Source organism: Pectinophora gossypiella, chromosome 8, assembly GCF_024362695.1.
Source record: "Pectinophora gossypiella chromosome 8, ilPecGoss1.1, whole genome shotgun sequence".
Taxonomy (NCBI): Eukaryota; Metazoa; Arthropoda; class Insecta; order Lepidoptera; family Gelechiidae; genus Pectinophora; species Pectinophora gossypiella.
Window position 1 is genome coordinate 14,263,553 of NC_065411.1, and position 24,059 is coordinate 14,287,611.

Sequence of the window (24,059 nt, forward strand, 5' to 3'; positions counted from 1 at the left end):
AGGATACATCCGATCCCTCCCTGGGTTCCTCGCGACGGTATCACGACGCGGGCGCCGCGCCGTCTGCCGCAAACCGAATTTATCACATTGCCTATTCAATCCGCCGTTACATCTACCAGATGGAAAAATGTGCCAAGATCTGCGCGCCGAGGACTCGACATGTAGGCACACTGATTGATTCTGCGCTCAGTTTTGGTAATCATTTAAGTACTTATTTTGTTTTGTTTTTTAAATAAAAACATTAAATAGGTGCTTACAATTTTCTTTTGACGTGATTTATGGTAGGTTTGTTTCAGATGAAATTAAATGGAGCGGCGCTGAGGGCTCTCAGTCAGTACAAAAAATTTAAAAGTACTTACCCTGGTCGCTCACTCTTCCTCAAAACTTACTTTACTTGAATGAATAAGCATTCACTAGGTCACCCTTATAATATTTTGGATTAGATTCTCTTTACAAGTACAAATCGAAATTACAGTTATTATTTTGTTGGAAGTGGAAAAGTTATTACAAACGATACTTCTTTGATATCAATAAGTATGTCTAAGTCGCGTCTTCTTAGTCCTTTCTCCCGGTGAACTGCACCACCCAAATTACGCCAGGCTCTTCAGCCTCTATCCACCCGGGAAAACAATTGAATATTGCATTTATTGTGAATCCATTACTGCCCTATCTAGAGACGACTCGATGGCAGTAAAATGTTTTTTCCAGACAATTTGATTGTTTTCTGGATTGGCTAAAAGCTTTTTTAGCTTTCGTAGTGTGTGTTAGCCCCGTGCTCTCATATTAAGCGTGAATATACATTTTATTTCTTAAGAACATGAAATCTTAAATGTAGAAGGCTGGGCGCTCTTGATATTATGGCATTTCCAATAAGGTGTTACCGCTTGTTCTAGAACAAAAGTCGTGTATTTTTAATGCTTATGTACGATCATCAGAGGTCACTTACTAAAAGTCTTATCACCTACCATCACTTCGGAAAACCATAGTAAAGGCTTAGGAACTCCATAGAAATACGGGTTTTATTAACCCACTTAGATGCGTATACAGCGCAACTTGTCTGTCAAATAGACTTAATAACTTTCGAGTTAGTAAGGCCAAAGCTAAAACGCCTCTACTTATTTATTACCAAGTCTGAAAATGTTAATTTTTTCTCGTTACTTTAATATCTGTCTTCAAAAGCTTTCAGTCCTTTTATGTTTCTTAAAAGATTGAGAAAAGTTAAAAGAAATTAACTAGTCGCTTTGCGTGAAAGCTTTATTTGCATAAATTCACGGGCAAGTTGATAATAAGAAAGCGAGCAAAGCAAAGGGATACTCTTTACATCAAACGGAATGCACTAGCGGCAGGGCTGCGACGCTCTCACCAGTTATTAAAATATTTATTTCATCTATAGGTAAGTACGGGTTAGTAAAACTTAAACGAATGTATCTAATCGATACTACCTCTCTCTCATTATTTAAGAGCTGCTCTCTTGGAGTAATGGCCATTCCTCTCTTCTTCCCGCAAAATCCTTCACCTCCTGATACGATACAACTTGCACCTTCTCTTTTATTTGTTTCATAAATGAAGGTCTACCCCTTCCTCTCTTCCCTTAAATTGTTCCTTCTATTATGTGTTTTACAAACGAATCGTGTCGTATCAGGTGGCCAGTCATATTATTATGTTAATTATATGTAAGTAAGTTTAAGTAGTATGTATCTATGTACATATATACCGCGATATCCATGGCCTCCCTCGACAGGGCCCGCAGAATACCAGTGTCGTGGCCCACGCCGCGACTTATGCTGAGCGAGGTCCTTTTATTCCGGACTCCACCGCAGATGATCGGGCCGTCAGTGCGTTGCATTTAGAATACTTAGTTTTATTATTATTGTTTTTATGATTTTGGTTTGTTTTTCTTTTTGGTCTGGATATTTTTTTTTGTCTGTGTACTTATTGATTTCCGTGTGGTTTCTGTCCTGTGTTAAATATAATGTACCTGTCTGTCTGTGTCTGTGGTGTCCGGAAGTAATAAATGTTTCTTTCTTTCATATTTCCTCTCCGGTTCTCTAAAGTCCCTATTATGGTTCTTTTTTCTTTAACTCTTTCCAGCACTTTTTTCATTTGACACCATTTCAGTCCAGCTTATACATCGCCAACACCACATCTCAAAACTACCTAGGTACATAAAATACTTCCCTCTTTTTTATGTCGGCGTAGAATAAATACATATTACGTATATTACGCATGGATGAGACTCCCTCCGCCCCACAACGCAATACGAGCTCGATTTACCCCCCATTTTAAGTTGTCTAAAAAGATAACATTTCATTACAACAATTACTTGCTTCTAAGATTCAATCAAACTTATATTACACACCAAATATCTAGAGAATCCCGACCTACCCTAATGAGGGATAACCGCGACCTATCTCAAAGATAAACATTAAGCTCGAGGTATTGTATATTAAGTACTCGTATACTTATTTATATTGTTTTATGAGGGCCCAGCCCTATCATCCCGTGGACAGAAGATGAAAGCAGCGGGCGACCGTTCGGCACAACAAAGCGCTTTGTGTCACGCCTCGCGAGCGGCCCGCGCCCGCCTGTGTCCTCCTGTGTCCGTGTGTGTCTGTACATGTCCACCTGTGTCCGAGCCCAGACACTACGTGCCTTGATTTTTACATCATTATGAATTTCAAACAGAACATCTAATGGTCCCATTCAGAATTTTAGATATGGATATGCCATGTCAGTTATTATACTCTTTAATATCGTTTATTTTGTTATTTATTAAACCTAAATTCTTCCTAAATAGTTAAAAAGTTCATATTTATGTTTTAGGTAGGTACCTATATTATTTGAATAACTAAATGGGCGACAAGTAAAAATAGTTTTGCGCACTCCAATATCTGTACGCGATATAATGGATTTAATATAATAGTTTTTATCCGTTTCATTTATTTATTGGCATGTTAAGTAGTATCTACTTATAGAATCCAGTAATCATTTTAATATAAAACAGTGGACTATCCGTATTTGCCACTTCGTGCGCCCCTTGTTGGGCGCCAATAACCACGCGAGCGGCAAATTGTCACAGAATAAAGTTTTAATTCGAACGTATTCTCGATGATGATGCGACACAAAGCGACAAGTAATAAAGGGGTATCGAGTGTGCACCCCGCGCCCCGCGCCCCGCCTCCGCGGATGACCAAACAACGCATTTTGTTTGAATACAAATTAATCGCAATACTACTTTCCAACTACAAGGCGAATAAATTGTACCTTTTAGTGGACATGTTATCGCGACAGGTCAGAGGGCGGCGCCACCGGGAGGGCCGCTAATCGCAGAGACAGTCAAAGTGGAGCGTGCAAATTCGAGGCGGAGGGAACAATAAAAGTGCAGGTGGACCGCGGCCCGCGCCCGCGCCTCACATCAAAGGGACGCCGCAATACCATACAAAAGCCCTAATGAGACAAACCCGTGGCGTAATCGAGGCGACGGAAAAAGATGAGGCCCGAGAGGTACGAGGCAAATTTTAATAATTGTCAAAGCGGCGGCGGCGATCAAACGCGAGCACCCCTCCCCCCCTCCGGGCCCGCGCCCGCTCGCACCTGTGACGTGTGCTCACCGCGGGGCTCATTAGCGCTACTGATCTAATGCGACTTCGAACTTCGCCAGCGACGTCTAATTAAACTTAAACAGAATTTCAATTTTACGACTGAAATTTTAATACTTAAAGCCGAGCCGCGGATGTTCCGCAAAGGAGGCGCGTTCAAAGGCGACGCCGTGCACGTTTTCGCAGATATTAAATGTGTTGACAATTTAATTTTTCATTTCCTCGGGGCGGCGCGGGCGTCGGGGGGAGGCGGCCGCCGCTCCTTTGACGTCGCGATATTGTCTTTGTGCGCGCAGTGGGGTGGGCGGCCCCGCCGGCGGAGACTTTGTCGCAATACAATGTGTATCAATAAAACTTAGGATTGGCTTTTAGTGGTTGCACTTACGCTTTGTGAGGCGGCGCGCTCACCCTTTGACATTATATGTGGGGCGCGGGCGTGTGTGCGGGTGTGCGGGCGACGAGCGAGTGTGTGTCGGCTGCCGGCGGTAATATTGCAGCGGAGACAGGCGAGCGCCCGGCCCCGGCTCTATATTAATATCGCCGATCGAGAGTATTGCAGCCGCGTTCGGTGGCGATGCGCCGCAATGGTGGCCCGCGGCGTTTTATGAGCTCCGACTGGTTCTCATAATGACGCTGCACGCCTCCAACTTGTAAACGTGAAACTAATAACTTGTGAATCGCTAGCGAATGTACTACTCATATAAACAGGTTCCAGACAAACAAGTGCGTTACTGGTTTTCCAATAATAAATCAGATACTAGGTACCTTTTATAGATTTACATTTGATCAAAGAACTTCCTTCTGGGAAGGTTTCGAAATTCCGAAACTGTTACTTGAAGCATTCAAATCAAGTAAATACCTACTTTGTCCTTGTTGGCCCGCTGGCCCACAACTGCTATTCACTAAAGCAAATCCTTTGAATGGCCATCACAAAATTCTTTCTAAGAGGCAGTTGATTAAACTACAATCAACGTATCCATCTTAAATTGAATGTTTATCATGAAAGAGATTCACTTTTTATCCTGTCCAGTCTTTGATGTTTATCAAAGAGATGCGTAGAATTGCCAAAACGCTTTGATACTACAAAAAGCAGCTTTTATCCTTTGACCGCGGCAGCGTGCTGTCGGGTTGCACTCGGCGCGACGCGGCTCCCGAATATCACCCGAGCTCTCCTTTGCAGCTTGCTCGACTGACCATAAAAAGTACCCACATTTTTGTAACAAAATTACCTGTTTTAAAAGGACGTTACTACCGAGATTAAGGCACAGAGCGATGTAGTTAGTCGTCGGCGGCTGATCAAAGGCTCGGCTCGGCCAATCCGGGAGCTAGAATGTGACTCGCCCCGCCCATATTTAAGGCCACGTGCGACGCGCGCACGTTTTCAACTTGAATTCTCTCAGTTGGTCGCGAGCCTTCGCCGGCGGGTCACGTCCGTGTCACGGTTGAAATATTACGCGAAATAATCGTGGACTTCAAAACTATTACAACTTAACAATTTAAGCTCTAACTAATATCAGTGTTTAGCAAGTAGTGTAGTTCAGTGTAATCCGCGTTTAGATAGTAATTCTATCAAGTTTTTACCAAGTTATGCTTAGTGTCGGTGTTGTAAAGTTATCGAAATCTGTGCACAGTTAACAAAATTGGATTGTCTTTTAAAATTGGATTTATCTTATTGAGGTATTATTTGAACTTTACATATTTGACTAACAGAATTGTTGTGGACTAACAAAGGTTCGGTGGAGGTTTGGTGGTGCGGCGTCTCTGGTAGGGCTTTAAGTTTTTGTAACTTTAGAGCCCTTGTTTCTGCTTGATGTATGCGCTATTGTTGTTGCTAGTTCGGCCGTTATTGTACCAACACTTTGTATCCAGTTATTATTTTACAAACTTTCAATAGCACTTTGTTCATCGACATTGTTTCTGTTTATAACAACTATTTTAGATTTCGTTTTTTGAATGTTAATGGGCTTTCGTTGTTTGATTTTTTATTGTTGATCGAGTTTGTCGTTGCGTTTGTTTTAAATTCGTATTTGTTTATTGCTGTTGTAAGTTGTACTTGTTATGTGCTTAAACTTTATTGTAAGAACCTAAGTGTTCAATTAAGTTTCTATTGACAGTTTACAAAATAAGCGTTTAGAAAAAAATGCAGCATAAAACGGAGATGCTTAAGTTTCGATTGAATTTATTGATGTTAGCTTAAAAATATTCATCGAGTCGAACAGGTAATCAACTGATACAAATAAAGAAGAAAATAATAATTTCGAAAGCAATTAGACAGGTAGTTTTCAACTAGACAAATCAGTTTGGAAATAGAATTTTCTTATTAAAATTAATAAATAAGTTAAATAGAAAAATGAAAACGTTTTTATTTAGTGATCAGAATTTCATAATTTATCTTTGACCTAGGAAACTACCCGACTATAATAGATGGGTACACAGTGATTGCTTGAAATTGATTTCTTCAATAAATCAAGCAAATCGACCAATTACTGCTAATAGTCTGATTATTGCACAGTCTAAATCTACTAATATGCGACTCAAAGTGAGCAATAAGAAAGATTTTTTGGAGACCCAATCCCTGAGAACGTAAATGATCACTAACACAGCTAACCACGATCATCCATACAAAAGACATCAACGCGCCGCTAGAGCTTTCCTGCTTCCTCACAAGGCGACATAAAGGTAGCTCCCACTCGTTTATATCTCGCTTTACAATTTTAAACAGCATACATTTACAGTGTAAAAGTATCTTTGTAAAATATTCCGTTTTAAAACACACTTTTCCTATACTTCAACTCGGCAGCTCCTTCAAAGGAATTTCAACGCGACATTTACATAAAGGATTACAAATCTCTTAGGGCCCGCATTTCATTAGTCGAACTTAAAAATCATATAGACGCCACTCCGCATATTAATCCCGACACATTAGCCGTGCCTTTGAGCCGCTCGCCGCTTTAAAGCAGAATAAAACATGTCATTAGCTACATTATCGCATTACCTCTGTCCGTGAGTTACAAAAAACCCTCCTGAAAGAGTAATGCTAAAAGCGCTGAAAGGGTGCGCACGCGGCGTCTTTGAGCCTGAAGAAGGATCGCCGTGCTAATTTCCAAACTCGGTTTCGCACAGATAAGACTAGAGTCGAGGTGTCTTTGATGTAGCCGCCCCCGCCCGCCTCACTCGCGATGAGAGCTTTCAATGAAAGGATTTTTTTCATCTTCTTTCCCTTTGTACTTAATTTAAATTTCGTTTATATCAATGCTCGGAGTTTCCTTTGGTGTGTTTTCTCTTTTACTTTGTCGCGTTTATCCTCTTCAATTTGTTATATTCGAGTTCGCTTTGTAATTAAATTTAGTGTTCATAATCTCTCCGCTGTGAATTTATTTTTTTCTCTCAGCACTACCGGTGTAATTGCAATTTATAAATTAGGTGTCCCTTTGATTTGGAGTGTTTCTTAGAAACGTCCATTGCTTTTAGTCGGAGCTTCCTTTGTGCCGTGCCCTTTGATATGTTTCTTAGAATCTGATTTAATAGGTATGCCGCCTACATTTGTCGTGATATTACTTGTAGCACACAATTATTATTATTGGTATCTGTATAGGGTAGGCAGCCGCAAGCCGTAAGAAAAAAAGTGCTGTGAAAATTCTACTTTCTTAAATCGAATGAGGTACCTAAATCAAGCTCGCACCAAGCTCGTATCGGTGCGGGAGCGGGGCGGAGGACGTCCCTTCTATCATCATCAGCCCATTAACGTCCCCACTGCTGGGGCACGGGCCTTCCCTATGGATGGACAGGGAGATCGGGCCTTAAACCATCACGCGGGCCCAGTGCGGATTGATGGTTATTAACGACTGCTAATGCAGCCGGGACCAACGGCTTAACGTGCCTTCCGAAGCACAGAAGAGCTCGAGATGAAAACTTTTTTTTTTGTGGTCACCCATCTTATGACCGGCCTTTGCGAAAGTTGCTTAACTTCAACAATCGCAGACCGAGCGCGTTTACCGCTGCGCCACCGAGCTCCTCAAATCCCTCTATATTACCGGTTATTCTATGATCTCGTCAAGTCGGCTATGTTGCATCGTCATGTAACATAAAATATTGTATGTTTATAAGAATAAAATAAATATATTGCCAGTAACAATTTAAATTTTGTTATAAGAACTGGGTAATTATGAATATTACGAATACGGGCAAAAGGAAATGGCTCGGCTTGTGCTGTGATGGAGCCATGCTATGGCGCCATCCAGCGCTGGTTTACAGTCATTTCCTCTTCATGGGATATGGTGCGGAAGTAATTGTCAACGAGGGCTAGAGGATATTGAATAGAAATATACAGCTACTACCACATCGGAAGGTGTATCGCTGAGGGAAAGACGTGGCCAGAAAACCTCCCAGCTCAGGGCCCTACTCCTACTGTTTCATGTTTTCCTTTCTTACCGAAGGCGCCAAGGGTCTTTACGTTTGCTTTGCCTCTGCGGCATGAATTCAACATTTGATTTCAATCGAATATTCGAAAATATGCAAGGGTTTAAAACAATCATATTGAAGCAATTCATCTTAGAAAGCAATATTGCTATTTGACATTTGTCGACATTGCGCACTCACTTTTATATGTGCAAATGTCAAATTACAATATAGCTTTTTGATGAATTGTTTCGATGTAGCCTTTTTAACCGACTTCAAAAAGGAGGAGGTTCTCAATTCGTATGTATGTATAATATTTTTTTTTATTTATGTTCACTGATATTTCCGTCAATTATAGACGGATTTCAAAAATATTTTTTTTGTTGATTAGGGTTCACTTCCGAGCTGATTCCATTTTCACCAGGACAGGATCGTTAACCCCCCAGTTCTTAAAAACCCATTCAGCTTATAGTGTTCATAATCAATAGGTAAATTCAATAAATGGTGATGCGAAATGAACAATGATTTTGATGTTAATGCTTGCTTGGTGCCGGTCGGTCCTTTGGGACCACGACGATGGATGCAAGCAGCTCGACAGAAACCACTGCTTGATTATCCAGTAGAATATGCAGTGTTTGCCTCCCTGGTTCTTCTGTCCTTTGTCGATATAGACTCCCCCGATACCACTCAGGGACATACCTCGAATTTCAACGACAAAGACACGGTTAAGTCTTTTTAGACTTTAACATCAAAGCTTATCTGCCCGCTTTGATCTCAAAGAGGTCATCAATATAAGGAAATTTGTTTTGATACTATGCTTGAGCCTTAGTTGTATGTAAATTGTCGGTTTTATTAATGGAGCCGTTTTTAGACGGAGTTGAGTAATAAGATAGGAGAATTGTTGGTTTAGATCGTTTAGATTCAAGATTAATAGGGTTAAATTAATTGTACTTATGTGTTGCTGACTAAAATAGATTAAACATAGTTCTTGTAATCATTACAATATTCTATTTACATTATTAGCAAGGGGCATATTTCATAAAATTTACAATTACAAATTACAACGACATTTGGTGATTATTACAGCTTTATATTGTAACTAATATAAAGCTGCAAAATATTCAATCAATCAATAATACTTTATTGCACAAGAACATAATAGAAATATTCCTAATCACACACTTCCCAATGCACATCAATTGCACATCGAATTGTCGTTGTAATTTACAATTGTAAGTTTTATTAAACAGGCCCCAGGTATTATTTGCAATACTACCAAGACCCAAGTAGTATTGTTAAAATATAATATTTATCCGTTTAGCTTCTTCGTGCTTCGGAAGGCACGCTAAGCCGTTGGTCCTGGGCTACTAGCCCAAATACCTCCACCAACCCGCAGTGGAGCAGCGTGGTGGAGTATGCTCCATACCTCCTCCGGTTGATTGAGGGAAGGCCTGTGCCCAGCAATGGGACGCGTATAGGCTGTTTATGTTATGTTAGCTTTTTATCTTTAGATGGTCGGCCCCGATCCCTACAAACTTAAGTTATACCCGTCATTTTTTTATCCGCGGAAAAGGAAAGGGACGGATGATAAATAACTGTTCATTTTAAATGAATGAGTGAATGAACGAATGGTCCGGACGAATAAAATATAAAATTAGATGGTATGTGCTGGAACCCCCTCCGGTTGATTGAGGGGAGGCCTGTGCCCAGCAGACGTATATAGGCAGTTTATGGTGCTGGAATCAACACCATCATTACTTTAAGACACAATAGTTATTTCAGGTATCTAATGTACTCAGTTGGTTTTTGTTAAAAACTTGTTTCATATCTTCGGAAAATTAAGACAACAAATACTTTATTGCACACACAGGAAATACAAAACAAAAGACAAATGGAAAGAGTGCGATAGGCGGCCATATTTATCTTCTAATGAATTTTGAGATGTAGGTACCTAATATTTTTTGAAAGCCGTTCGGCACAAAATATAATTATGTCTTTTTGGTCCTGTGTGTCTCCTCCGTGGCCACCGTAGTCCAATGGTTGAGCGTTGGGCTTACGATCCGGAGGTCCCGGGTTCGGATCTCGGTGGGGCATATCACAAAAATCACTTTGTGATCCCTAGTTTGGTTAGGACATTACAGGCTGATCACCTGATTGTCCGAAAAGTAAGATGATCCGTGCTTCGGAAGGCACGTTAAGCCGTTGGTCCTGTTTACTACTTACTGATGTAAGTATGTAGTCGTTACTGGAGCCATGTCAGGGGCCTTTGGCGGCTCAATAATAACCCTGACATGGGTTGGTGAGGTTGGTATTCACCACACAAACCACACGATAAGATGGAAAAAAAATCAAATTTCATTTATTCCGTAAACAATATACATTGTGTAGGAATGTCTTACAAAATAAATAGATCACAAATTACAATTTAGGAATCACATTGTAGGGATATAAATGTCAACTTAAAAATAGAAGAAGCAACATAGAAGGATTGGTGTTTCATTTGCCGGCGTTGTGCCTGCACAATACCTGTATTGTAAGACAAAGCGCGAGTGCTCAGCGCCCCCACGCCGCCGCCGTGCCGCGCCGGACGGACACAGCCAGCACTTTGTTGCTCGTCTTTGACTCACGCTCGTGTGACCCAACACTAATACAACATACTAATAGCACTTTATTAAAACACATAATACCGGGTTCTTACCGCGTTTAAATCAGGGATATGAGACTCCCGATATTTCGACACTGTTGCAAGTGCCATGATCACGGGATGACTGATTGGAGTGGAGAAATTATGGATCTACCTACTCCACTCCAATCTCATCAGTCATCCCGTGATCATGGCACTTGCAACAGTGTAGAAATATTGGGAGTCTCACATCCCGGCCACATTGAATTTAGCGTAACGCCACATAGCCTATAACCACAGAATAATTAAGACACTTTAGTGACACCTCATTTGTTAAATTCTGATAAGTAAGTAGTTTAAAAGTTAGGTCGTAACAGACGTGCATACTTCCATACATACATAGCGGGCAAACATATAATCCTCCTTTGTGCTTTGGCGCAGTCGGGTAAAAACACGAGTAGTATTTGTAACATACTAATGTAATTTGTGGCTTTCGTCTAACGCACTAATGTTTCTTGAGAATTTTCTTTGAGAGCATCATTAATGAAAATATTAAAATCTTGAGAACCTTTCAACATCAACAAAACACTTGAAGATTCAATTTTTTCACATAATTTTATTACTTACAGTTTAATTAGCGCAGCTTTCATCGTCGCCGCTTTGAGATTGTGAACGTTTCAAATAGATTTCACGAGAAGCACTTTCAAAGAGAGCACCCCTAATAAGTACTGAAGAGTCCTCGCACGTGTTTATCAAAGACAGCCTTTCGTTACTCACCGTCTGAATGGCCTCAAAAGAAACTCGTGTAAAATGCTCCACAAAGTGCCGTATCAAAGGGAAGGCGGGCGCAAATATCTGTTTCGTAAACTAGTAAAAACGGAGCTCTCAAAGGTACTGCGTACTCGCGGCAAATTAGGCGGAGTTAAATACAAGCGCCGTTCACAAATGTATAACTTGAGAGTGACTCGCTCATTATTTATGTATGGCGGCGTAATCGTCAAATGCTCCCCGGAGTTTTACGCCGCGGCGGCCGGCCCGCCGCGGCCCGTCGCTGGCGCCCGCTCGGCCGCCGCGTCTACGCCTCACATGTGTATCCATTTAATGCTCAATTCCCATATAATTTAACTTTGCGATCAAAGCGAAATTTTGCAAAGAGCTTCCCGACGGTGGCGGGCCGGGGGCGGGAGCGAGCGGGACGCCGACATCGGAGTTCTCGAGATCAAATGCTGGGCCAAATTAGTCACTCTCCGTCTCTCTATCTCAAAGCCGATCCGTAGCAAAGTTTGCGCGAAGATGACATCAAAAGGAAACCACACACAGGGGTGGCGCCGCCCGCCCCCCGGCCCCCGGCCCCATACTTAAATCTGCCGTGTCTCGCTGTCTTATTGACACGCGACTGACGACTTGCGAGCCGCCGGAGCCTCCGCGCTGCTCCTCCGCTCCACTTTGCTAGGACTTATTTAGTTAATTAATACGGAATGTCCTATCAAGTTGGCAACTCCCACAAGGCTGTATACGCTCACGGCTCAACTGTAAGGAAACTTTAATCGCATGGGTATGTTTGGACTAATGTACTCCGTATTAGGTACACTCGCCACATTGCTATTCCCTTTAATTAAAGGTGCTTTGACGGACATGCGAGAGGTTTAGCGAATAACAATTTTCGTTAATGGGTCATAGACAGCCGGCGACGGGAGGCTGTGTGCGATGGATGAGATCATACGGCTTATTAATCATATTACCTTTGACTTTGAAGTGCATCGATTTTTACCAGCCGTCGTAAAATCTCATCAGTTGAGACATCGAGGTACCTTATACCTACTTCAATATTACGAAAGAAAAGTCCAAGGCAAGTCAGGTGTAATTCACAAAGAAAAAGTATATTTCTGTTCGCGCTGAAAGGGTTTGCCAATGTTCGGCGAAATTTTAAAACTGAAAACTCTTGAGTACTGATGTAAATAAAATTAAAGAGATGAAAGCGATTCGGTTAGGCTTCCCAAAGTTACGAAGCCTTAGAAACGGCCAGCAACTTCCAACTTGATGTTTCTCAACATAAAGCTTCAAATTGTTTTCTTTTATTTCAAAGTAACATAGAATAAGTTAGTTATATTATTTTGATTACACGGTGTTTCTTGCGTGACAAGAAAACTGTTGAAATGTGTATTGCATAGAATGTTAGTTACCTATAGAAAAACTTTATTAACGACGTTATTTCAAGTTATTGAAAACTTTTTTCAAAGTAATACGTTACCGTTGGTTTAGTGAGAAACAGTGTGATGAGAGGGAGATATGGTGTAAAAGAAGATATAGTGACTAAGATTAAGAAGGGAATGTTTAGTTGGTTTGGACACGTAGAGCGGATGAAGGATAATACATAACATAAACTGCCTATATACGTCCCACTGCTGGGCACAGGCCTCCCCTCAATCAACCGGAGGGGGTATGGAGCATACTCCACCACGCTGCTCCACTGCGGGTTGGTGGAGGTGTTTTTACGGCTAATAGCCGGGACCAACGGCTTAACGTGCCCTCCGAAGCACGGAATCATCTTACTTTTTCGGACAATCAGGTGATTCAAGCCTGAAAAGTCCTTACCAAACAAAGGACAGTCTCACAAAGTGATTTCGACAATGTCCCCATCGGGAATCGAACCCGGACCTCCAGATCGTGAGCCTAACGCTCTAACCACTAGACCACGGAGGCTAATAAGGATAATAGGATTACGAAAGCAGTACGTTTATTGTTTTAAAGCTACGTCGTTTCTATAAAGTGGCACGCTTTTTTGATGCGAGAAGTAAGCGAATTGCGCCTCTATTGGTTAACCTCATTGCTCGCGGTGAACTAAAATCCCGAGTCCCGAGTCCTGACCTCAGAATATCAGCATCCAAGAATTTGATAATGGAATGAAATTCAACACGGCGGCGCGGCGCGGGAGGGGCGCGGCATTGTGCGCATGAGTTTACGAGCCCCCGGTTCCTGGAACCCGCCGCCTACCTACGACCGGCGTTTTTTCTAAAGGCGACACCATCCGATTTTATCTGACACCGTCGCCTGGCTTTGGAACCTCGAAGTTCTACGTTAATTCCTCTTTTAACATTAACTGATAAATGTAAAAACAAAGGTTCTAGCTTAGTTTTTGTTTTGATTTTTTCGAACCCAATGAACCCAAACCCAATGGTATTTCTTAAAATATTTCAAGGGATTTATACTTTATGCGGTTTTGCAATATTTATAAGTAGATTGTAACTATTACCAATATTATATCGAATCGTCGGGACAATTTCAATTAGCTATCACTTTGAATGGAATGACTTTTCATTCCACGCATGCTTATAAGTATAAACGTAGATACCCTTAAGCTTATTTAAATGATTTTTAAGCGACTTGAAAAAAGAGGAGGTTATTTTTCAAGGGTTTCTGTAAAGAACGTAAACAGAAAATACAACAGTCGTGAGCGATTACTTGGAAGTTGGAATAAGTGCTCAAGAAATCGATCCACAGCCGTTAAAGCATACTTATCTGCGGATCTGATACTGCGCTGATATTTCACACATTGCGTCTCTACTTCCACCAGGGACCGTACACTGCCATCATTCAACTTTTTGTCCTCTATTACAAGAGTAATATGATTATAATTTTCTCGCATCTGACCATTTTGATCCCCAAAGGAGTTTAAACCTTCAGGGTTACGTTTTAAAGTGCAGTGTTGGGTGGTGGAATGGTTGTCTTCGGCGCTCATTGAGGAGGGACCGGTTCGGATAAGGAATGCCGGCGCGAGAGCAGCGGCTTTTTGCTTTAAACTAAGTAGGGCTGTTGTTTGCTTTCCTCGGGGTACTTGTTACTTTCGGACATTATTTTTTTATTTAAGTATGTCTACTATTTTATTACTGAAATATATCAAGGTGCTAATTATGGTTGCGTTACTTTTAGAAAGTATAGAATAGAAAAATAAGTTGTTGATTCTTCTTTTAACAACATATTTGGTAACGAAAATATTCTGAACAATAACTTATTTGGCCTTTGGTAGATACCTTGTTCTATATAAATTGATTTTGAGACGAAACAAACAATCGCAGCAATGAGTACTTAACATACATACATTAGTCACGCCAGTATAGTTATCGGGGCGGGCAGAACAAGTCATCAATAAGTCACCTCGCAGCCATACTCGTTCCGATCTACCAATTTTATTTAATATTACTATATACTAATAAGACATTATCGAATTATAGTCCTAGTACACTAATATAGTTCCAAAGAGCTCTCCCAGCCCGCCGCGTGTGGTGCGTCTCTACGTGCGCCCGCGCAGCCTACGCAGCGCGGCGCCAGCGCCCGCCGCCCGATAAAGGGCGCGTCGCAAATATTTGTCGTAATTTCGTTTACGAACGTGCCCGGCATGACTCATTAGTTTTTAGTTCGTTTTTCGAGTTTTCGAACGGTCCCTTTGCTGTCATTTTCAATAGTAATCAATAAGTTTTTTTTGGTAAATACAAGGTTACAGTGTTTATCAAAACTTACAAGTCTACACGTTAACAAGCTACAAGTCACAAGTACGTTTATGAAAAAAGTAGAGGGATTGTAAAATATGCTTGTGAAATAAATATTGACACTTATAACATGTAATCTACATGTGTAGTTTTGATAAACACATTCTTGTATTCAATAAAGAACATTATTGTAATACAAGTTAGATTATAAGTTTTGATAAACAGGGCAATGGTCTTGTTTGTTTATGGAATCTTGAAATTTTCAGATAAAAATCCTACCTATTTAAAACATCGTCTAAACAAGCCTCCCCTCAAACTTGTCCCTTTTTAATGATTATGACGTAGTTATAACCAACAATAGTGCAGGATATAACGGCCAAGTGTTTGGTGTTGTCTCGGCGGCTGAGAGCTCCGCAAACACCGGATCATCCGCCATTACCAGATTGTCACTCCGATGATATTACTCTCCAGTGTTTGGTTAGTTCGCGGTGTTGACTAAACGGACGAGGCAACACTGAGCTATTTAAAAAAAAACTTAGTAAAAACTTTTTAAATCATAATTTTATTTTAAGTTATACCTGTCCTTTTCTTATCCGTCTTTCCTTTTTGGCGGATAAGAAAATGACAGGTTTAACTTTAAAATTATGAGGTGTCTGCAGGAATTGCGGCCATAATCTGCCCAAAAAAGTAAAGATATATTGTTGCATACAATGTTATTTATAATCTAAATTGACCTAAACATACATACGAGTCAAGTTGATAACCTCTTTCTTTTTTGAACACGAAAAAAAAACGTAACGTAACGTAAGAGTATGTGGTTTCCAGGATTTGTGCTCGGTTAATGGCAATGGGCTCGCCCTCTGTTGTCTCTGTGAGCCACACTCGCTAGGAGACCTGCAGTAGATCAGCAGCACCTGGCGCTCACAACCTGCAGAGGCGCGTGCCTTGCTATGCCCTCCACCCGCGCCGCTGCTGCAAATTCTGTGAATCAAGAGTGTGACACGGGCGGAAGACTTGGCGGGACACGCATCTAAGTTTTATCCAACAGGGATTGTCTGGACCTAGTTGTAGCCGGAATGATATCGGATAGACCTAGTTTTATCCAACAGGGAATGGCTGGACCTAGTTGTAGCCGGCATGATGAAGGCTAGACCTAGTTTTACCCGAAAACAATCGGCTAGTACTAGGTTTAACCAAGAGTAAGTGGGTGGGTACACCTAGTTCTAACCGGCTAAAACTAGGTGTAGCCGCACTTCGGGTATTAGCCGTAACATATATACTATACACTTCTGTCTACTCCTTTAGGATACAGGCGTGATGCTACGTTATGTCGTAAATAAAGAATGATATTGGTATATTTATTTAGTCATAGTGGTGGTGGCGTTCTGAATACAATAGGACGTTACGAAGTATGCTTCGACACATAAGGCGCGAAGGGAAGGGACGCGTGAGCCACCTTTTTTTTTAATTTATTCTCTATTTTAGTATTAATTTTCTAATTGTAACCTCTATTGTTTCAGGATGATACACTCCTCATACCCTGCGCCATTCAGCTGAGTTTACAGGTAATACTTACTAAAATTCATATTGTAAAGGAATATAACGAATCAAATGTACTTACAATTACATTCGGTACATTTTCAGTCTGTGTTTTCTTATAAGAAAAACTGTCGATTGTCGTTTATTTTTTCTGGCGCGATTACGATAGTTTTGTTTTTTGCTTTTTGGCGGAAACGTTAACGATCTGGATGTTTTCTTCAATGAATAATCTAAATAATCATTATGATGTGGTGTTTTATGGTTAATGATAACATTAAGTTAGTCGGAAAACATTCGCGATAGTATTATATCGGAATATTGAATAAATAAAGTGTACTTATCTATTTTCGCCTTGTGCCAAGAAGCCGCTTTATAACTAGAAAGTTTAAGCGGACTTTTGAGTTAATTCGTTTGGGGTTCGGAGCCAAGTGTGGGGGCTTATGTTTCATCATCATGATAAAAGTATCATTTCATTAATCATTATCAAAAAATAGAATACATAAGACTTGGTTGTATGAGCATAGTTCCCGTTGCCTTGCCCTTCGGAGAAAACCAACAAAAAAATATGATTGTTCTGAAAATTAGAGTTTCTGAGTACCATATTACTATGATTGTATATTTGTACTTACTTATTTTACGAAAACAGAGAAAGTGATTTTCAATTTGGCTTGCGGTGTTTTAATCTGCCGAGTCGACAGTCCTATTCAGGATAATGGTTAAGAAAATAACGAGTTACAGCATTATGACGAGTTATTTCGTTATAACGAGTTATTTCTCCTTCTGTTTCCAATTTTCCGCCTCTGCAGTGCTGAATTCACCAATTTTAGGGCACAATGCCATTGTGTTATAGTTTTGCTAGTTTTGTAATGACATCATCGTACTTGGTCATCTTTTACTCGATTGAAACTAGAATATTCTTTCTTAGAAATAACAGAAAGATAGTACTATTCACGCTTGTTATCCCTATCGGGGTGGGCAGAACACATATTGAATTGACGACTACAGCAATGTTAAAGCCATAACCAAGCAGATTAGGTCAAAAACGCCTGTCTTTGCGTGTTATGTAGACTTATCTAAGGCATTTGATTTAGTGTCCTATAATTAATGCACTTCGTGAGAAGATGCGCTGTGGATCCACATTCATCACTAATTTAAGAAACTAATCATAATAATTTATTTGTGAAACATGTGTAACATAACAATGATCTTACAATTTATATTATGGGTTTCAACATGTCCAGCCTGATCGGCATACAAATATTTAACACAAAAATGTCGATTTAGATGCTAATAAAAAATATCAATAATAACAAAATACATAATATTAATATCTAAGAAATTTATTTATTCAAACAATTAAAAACAAAACAAACACAATATTAATATTAAATAATATATAATATTATTATATATAATAATATAATATTAATATTAAACAAAGCAACGTCAACAACGTAATATAATAAGTCAATAATAATAATGTCAAAGAGCCCCGCTTGTAGTATTCTCCATTCTTGTCTATCAGAGGCCAATTCTTTCACTTCCTTTTAAGACACGATTCACGAACATTACCGGACGAAATTACATGTTTGTTTAGGTACTGGTATAGTCACCATTTCACCAAAAGAACCACGTGCGAATAGTACAGGTTGGAGTGCGGGGTGAGACAGGAGGGCTTCACCTCGCTGAGTCTGTTCACCTTGTAGATAAATGAGCTGATCGAAGAGCTCAACAGCACCAAAGTCGGATGCCATATAGACGGAATTTGTGTGAATAATATTAGCTATGTGTTGAGCCCCTCGATAGGTGAGACGACTGTTACGCATATGCGAAGAAGTGGGATAAGGGCAGTTGGATGATTTTGTAAAAGTATCAACGCCTTACGACTTTTCGGCCACAACTGATAGTGTGTATTTTTTTTTTTTTAAAGTACGTCTAGGGCCCTGTGCCGAGGTTTTTCTTGCAGCTTCTTTTCCCCGGCTATACAGGTTGTGAGAAGCTGCAGTAGTTTTAGGCGGATGAGACGTTCGTTATGTAAAAATTGACGATTCAAAGTGTAACTATGTTACCTACTGAATAAAGATATTTTTGAATTTGTGTGCATGTAATTAGTTTAAGCAGCTTTGTTAAAGTATTTTTGGTTGAATAAACTTTTATTTATTTACAAAGGAGAGTACAGATCGATTAGGTAATAATGTAAAGTTTGATTGACATGATATACAATTGAATATAAAATACCTATATAGTATATTTTATTTACCTCAAAGGTTACATTCATCATCTCTCGATGATGAAATGTCAGACAGATGCTACAATCTGTCTCCATTAGCATTTCACTAGATATCTTTTAAAGAATCAAAATTTAATTAAAACGGCCACCAAATTGCTTTTCGACTTTTAAATCCGTTCGGATTTCATAATCTCGTTACTTCCACGCGTTTAACTTCAAAAGGGGCAACAGTAAAAGCTGGTAAAAAGGCAATTTTTATATGAAACCCGGCATTCATGTGAGGGGGAGGGAATTGAGTGACATTAGAGGCATAATGCCGGTGGAGGGGACGAGAGGGCACGGTAGGATAGGCGCAGGAGTGGCTGCCACGCAGTGCCGCGGGTACAGGGCTAGAGCAGGTTGGTCTGGGTCCCTAAAGCTAAGAGGGGCCAATAAGTTATAGCGAAATTTCAATGATTAAAAAAATAATCGTTCAGTTATCTAGGGGTCTAGCGTCTGTAACTGTGACGGTAACTGGACTTCTTCAGAGAGCCGTGGGATCAGACGACCTGGAGTCATCTAAAAAGGTCAATCTAAAAAGAAATATTGCAATTTGACAGCTCATATGAAACTACGTGCGAAATGTCAATAAAGATCAAATAGCATTATTGTTTTTTTTTTAGATGAATTGCTTCAATGTGGCCATTTAAGATCCCCTGAACTGATGAAAGAAGAGTCCCGTACTCAACAGAAGCTGGATGTAAATAATCATTTGGGTCTTTTAAAATCAAACGATTCCCCCAACTAATAGTGATGTGACACTAATTAATAATAGTTCTGTCATCCAGTTAAATTTTATATTTACAAAATACAAATACAATATATTTTTTTACTTTTGAACTCAACGCGCTAGCGACGGCTCGTATTGGTTTGGTTAAGATAGGGCCCTAATTTAAAAGGGCCCTGGATCACCTGGCTGCGCTCCTGCCCACCCCGAGTAGGACTGCGTATACAATGTCTGACGTTTTGGCTCCGGCAAATGATTTAGTAAGGTAAGACCTCTCGACTTGAGACCAAACTTACGTGTACGAGAATTTGTTCTGCGTCGGTTTTAAAAGTACTCTGCTAGGTTGCGAGTAAGGAACATTGATATGCAATGGTAAAGATATGATTTTTGTTTAGTAAATAACGGTCTCCGTGGTCGAATGGATAAGTGTCTGGCTCATGATGCGGAAGTCCCGTTGCGTACATATCACAAAAATCTTTTAAAAATGCCACATTGAAGCAATTCATCTAAAAGGTAATTTGAAAGAAAGAAAGAAACACCAATATTATTTTAGGACAGCACACATGAAATACTTACATTTGCGCGTATTAAAGTGCGCAATGTCAACTAATGACACCGATTCCTGCAGACACATCTTAATTTTATTTTAAGTTATAGCTGTCATTGAATAATTCAATTCGTATAAATATGATGATGATAATATTATTATAGTAAAGACAAAAATCGTTATAAGTTTAAATGAACCTAATCAATTGCAAAGTCCTAATTCCCATCGATAATTTTCAATATAGTAGCAAATTGAAGCATTAACATTTTATTGGAAAATTCGCGTTTTTCTTATCGAGTCTTGGAAAGCAGCTGGGCTATTCAACATCTAATTTTTATCTCATTTATTTTCAATTGTCCGCAAGACGGCTCTTAAATATAACCAATCATTGAATAAGTTTTCGCTGTATTTAAAAAAATACTTATAATAAATAACTAAAAAAACTTATAAAAACTTACCTATATAAAATATAATTATAAGACGACCTTGTAAGTATCATGTTCATCAATTATTATAATTATTTATAGTGTATCACAATTTGAATTCAGAATTAAGTACTTAATTGTTGTTTTTTCAGGCGGGATCCAAAACAAAACTGAAATCGAAACTGGCTGTTTATTATTATTTTATTGCGGAAGGACATACTCCATTTTTATACAATATTATACAAATCTAACTGTGGTCTTACGTTCCCGCCAAAAAGCCTTACCATAGACTTGGAATTTTTCGCGCTCTTTTTTATTTAGAGCTAGACATTTTGGTAAAACTTTCGTTTGTAATTTTTCGACGGCTGCTCTCGTTGAAAACATATAGTATTACAATCTACTATACTTTCAAACATAAATAACAAGACTGACTTTAAAAAGGGTTCTATCCTACTACTCTATTTGATATTTTCTCCAGTAACTTCATATTCCATTCAGTACGGTAATCTTATATTAGTAGGCGACTTGAGGCGACAGGAATAAAATATAGTTACCTACTGATTTCCTAGTCCGGACAGGTTTTATATGGTAGCAATCATATTACTCGATATTGAAGTCGAGTGCACCTTCTTACATCGCATTCGTTTATTAACTTTTCTACCGGAGACGTAGATTTTATTTGTTTTTATTGTTACTTGTGTGCTCTACGACAAATGCAGATTGAGAGAGGTATTTGATTTGAGCGCTACTGGCTTTTATTATCTAAAGTTGGGCCAATTTAATTCTATGATACAAGCTCGGCCATGATACTCGTCAACATAAGACTCAATTTAAAATGGCAATTGTGCAATAATGCGTTTACATAACAGACACATTATTGCACAAACAGGAAATACGAAATATAAAACAAAAGAGAGGCTTACTTGGAGAGTTACTTATGATTAAAACATGTATGAAAGTATAAAGTTTCTGATTTATTATTATTTAATAGATCGCATTTGACAGCCTAGACTCCTGACAGATAGACGGGAGCCAGCATGGGAAATTAAACCTCATAATTAAGAGGCAAAACAAAAATGACAAATGTCATTTTAATAAATTGGCCAAATGTGAATTTAATATATCTATGTTCTTTTTAACTGACTTGAAAAAGAAGGAAGTTATTGAATGGTTACATCGCAGTATATTGAAGACTTTTGTAGTCTTTCTAGACACCTCGAGTAATCCATCAAATCAGACGCCCCGGGTTAAAAGCGTAGTCTTTTTTAAAATATCACAACAATAATAAATTACATCAAATCCATAGAAGAGAAGCATTATTGCTAAATGGCAATTTCTTACAGGCTGCGAGATCTTACAAATGTCAGCCGCTTCTTATGATGTCGTTAATACTTTTGAGGCCAGTGAAAACTTGAATGGCGTGTATCCCACACAATGACGTAATCTGCTCCATTGTGGACAGTCCATTGTGGCTGCCAGCCTTTCAGCAGCTCACGAAATCCAGATTGGAAAGTCGGTACTTTGTCTTTTCCATTATAATGGAAAATACCTATAGGTAGGTAATATATTTATAGAAATATTAGTGCTGATTCTTGTAGACATCATCCAATTTTATTTTAAAGTACGCCATTTTCTTATCCGCCGAAAAGGAAAGGGACGGGTAATCGACAGACATAAAATTCACATGTCAATTTTAGGCAGATATCGTAAACAACCCTCTGAAAAATTTACATTGACCAACTACGAATAAATAATAGTATTTATTCGTAGTTGACCAACAATAAGTTGACAGTTGCCAAACTTAAGTTGACAGTACACTTCAAACAAGTTGCAGCGAGAAGCCATTATTAATACACTCATTCATTTAAATTAACAGCTGTCAATCCTCCGTCCTTTTCCTTCTCAGCGGATAAGAAAATGACGAAGTTTAGCTTAAAATAAAATTAGGTGGTGCCTACAAGAATGAGCATCATTAGCTACCCGCCCGTGACTCCATCCGCGTGGATTTCGGTTATCACGCGCTGCTTTTTATTCCAATCCTAAGTACCTAATACAAAACCTATCATATGTTCTTTCCCAAAATCTAATCCATCATCTCTGTACCAAATTTTTATCAACATGGGCTTAGCAGTTTTGGCGTGAAAGCGTAACAGACACTAAAGAATGACTATTTAATTTTTTTCAGGCTATCTGAACGTTTTGTGATCTACCATTTCTTTTTTTAATTAAAGTTACCTATGATGTTTATGATTTATGTACCTTATGTTAAAACTGCCTCCTACAAGTGTGTATGCGTATCTTCTTTAACTATCTTTTCGGGCAGGCAAAGAGAACCTAGCCCATACAGCCTGGTTTTTGGTCTTGTCTTTTTCTTCGGTATAACAATTTCACCAGTCTTCACTCTTCAGTAATAGTCTTTCAGGTTTCCTGAGTTTTATAGCTTTATGTAAAGTCTGGTAAATAATGTCTTCAGTAAGATTTTTTTTCTTGAGTGGCTTCGCCCAAGTAGGTGAGTTTGGTCTGTCAGTGTGCATAAGTCAGTGTTGTGACGTTCATTAACATAGTGATGTATCAGTTGAGATTAGGTCTATCGATTCTGATCTATTTAATACTATGTACGGTCACGAGCATTAATATGTATACACTTTGGTACCATGTCACATTAACTTTTTTGACAAATTGCTCACTAAATGTCAAATATGTTAGTGCGACAGAGTCCTAAAGTGGGTACATTATATTGCTCATGACTGTATGTTATTTTCCTATTGTAATACAACGATTGTATAAACATTCAATACCTGTCAGTTTGCCTTGAAATAACTGCGCCCGACAGATGTAACCAGCGGGAGTCCACAGGGTTGGTTCAAGCGTTGAATTGTGAAAAATATTCATCGTAATAATAATGGTGCTAAAGGGTTGGCTTGAAACTTGCTCGTGACAGCTCTTGTCCTCCGATGAATGTGTTACTGTCAGGGCCAGGAGCGGGCTGATACTCCGCGCCACAGGGAGTCTAGGATACTTGGTGCTTCTAAGTCTGCCTTCCGAGTTGGAAGGATAGGTACTTATTACAACAGAACATAAACAGCCTATTATATACGTCCCACTGCTAGGCACATGCTTCGCCTCATGCAACCGGAGGGAGTATGGAGCATAATCTACCACGCTGCTCCACTGCAAGTTGGTAGAGGTGTATGGGCTAGTAGCGCGGAACCAACGGTTTAACGGTTCAACGGGAATCGTCTTACTTTTTCGGACAATCGCGTGATTCAAACCTGCAATGTCCTTACCAAAAACACAGTCTCAAAGATGCGATGAGATGTGATGGTGGAGTGTATGGAGAGAGTGCTGGGCTTTTTGCGAGAAGATTACTGTTTTTTTTTTCCATTATTATTTAGTTTACTTTTTAATTTTGTTTGTAATTTTTCGTGTTTTTCGTTACATTGTT

At 39.4% G+C, this 24,059-nt stretch overlaps 1 protein-coding gene across 3 annotated transcripts in view; it reads left to right on the plus strand.

The window, feature by feature from the left end:
* The window catches only part of LOC126369218 (axin), a 91,722-nt gene that overhangs the window by 26,049 nt on the left and 41,614 nt on the right, over positions 1–24,059 (plus strand). For 2 of the 3 annotated variants that reach the window (XM_050013534.1, XM_050013537.1), the window contains exon 2: positions 16,628–16,672. The gene's annotated coding sequence lies outside the window, so the exon portion shown is untranslated. Of the gene's footprint in view, positions 1–5,084; positions 5,277–16,627; positions 16,673–24,059 lie in introns of those variants that run through there. The other variant, XM_050013535.1, reaches the window with a different exon arrangement.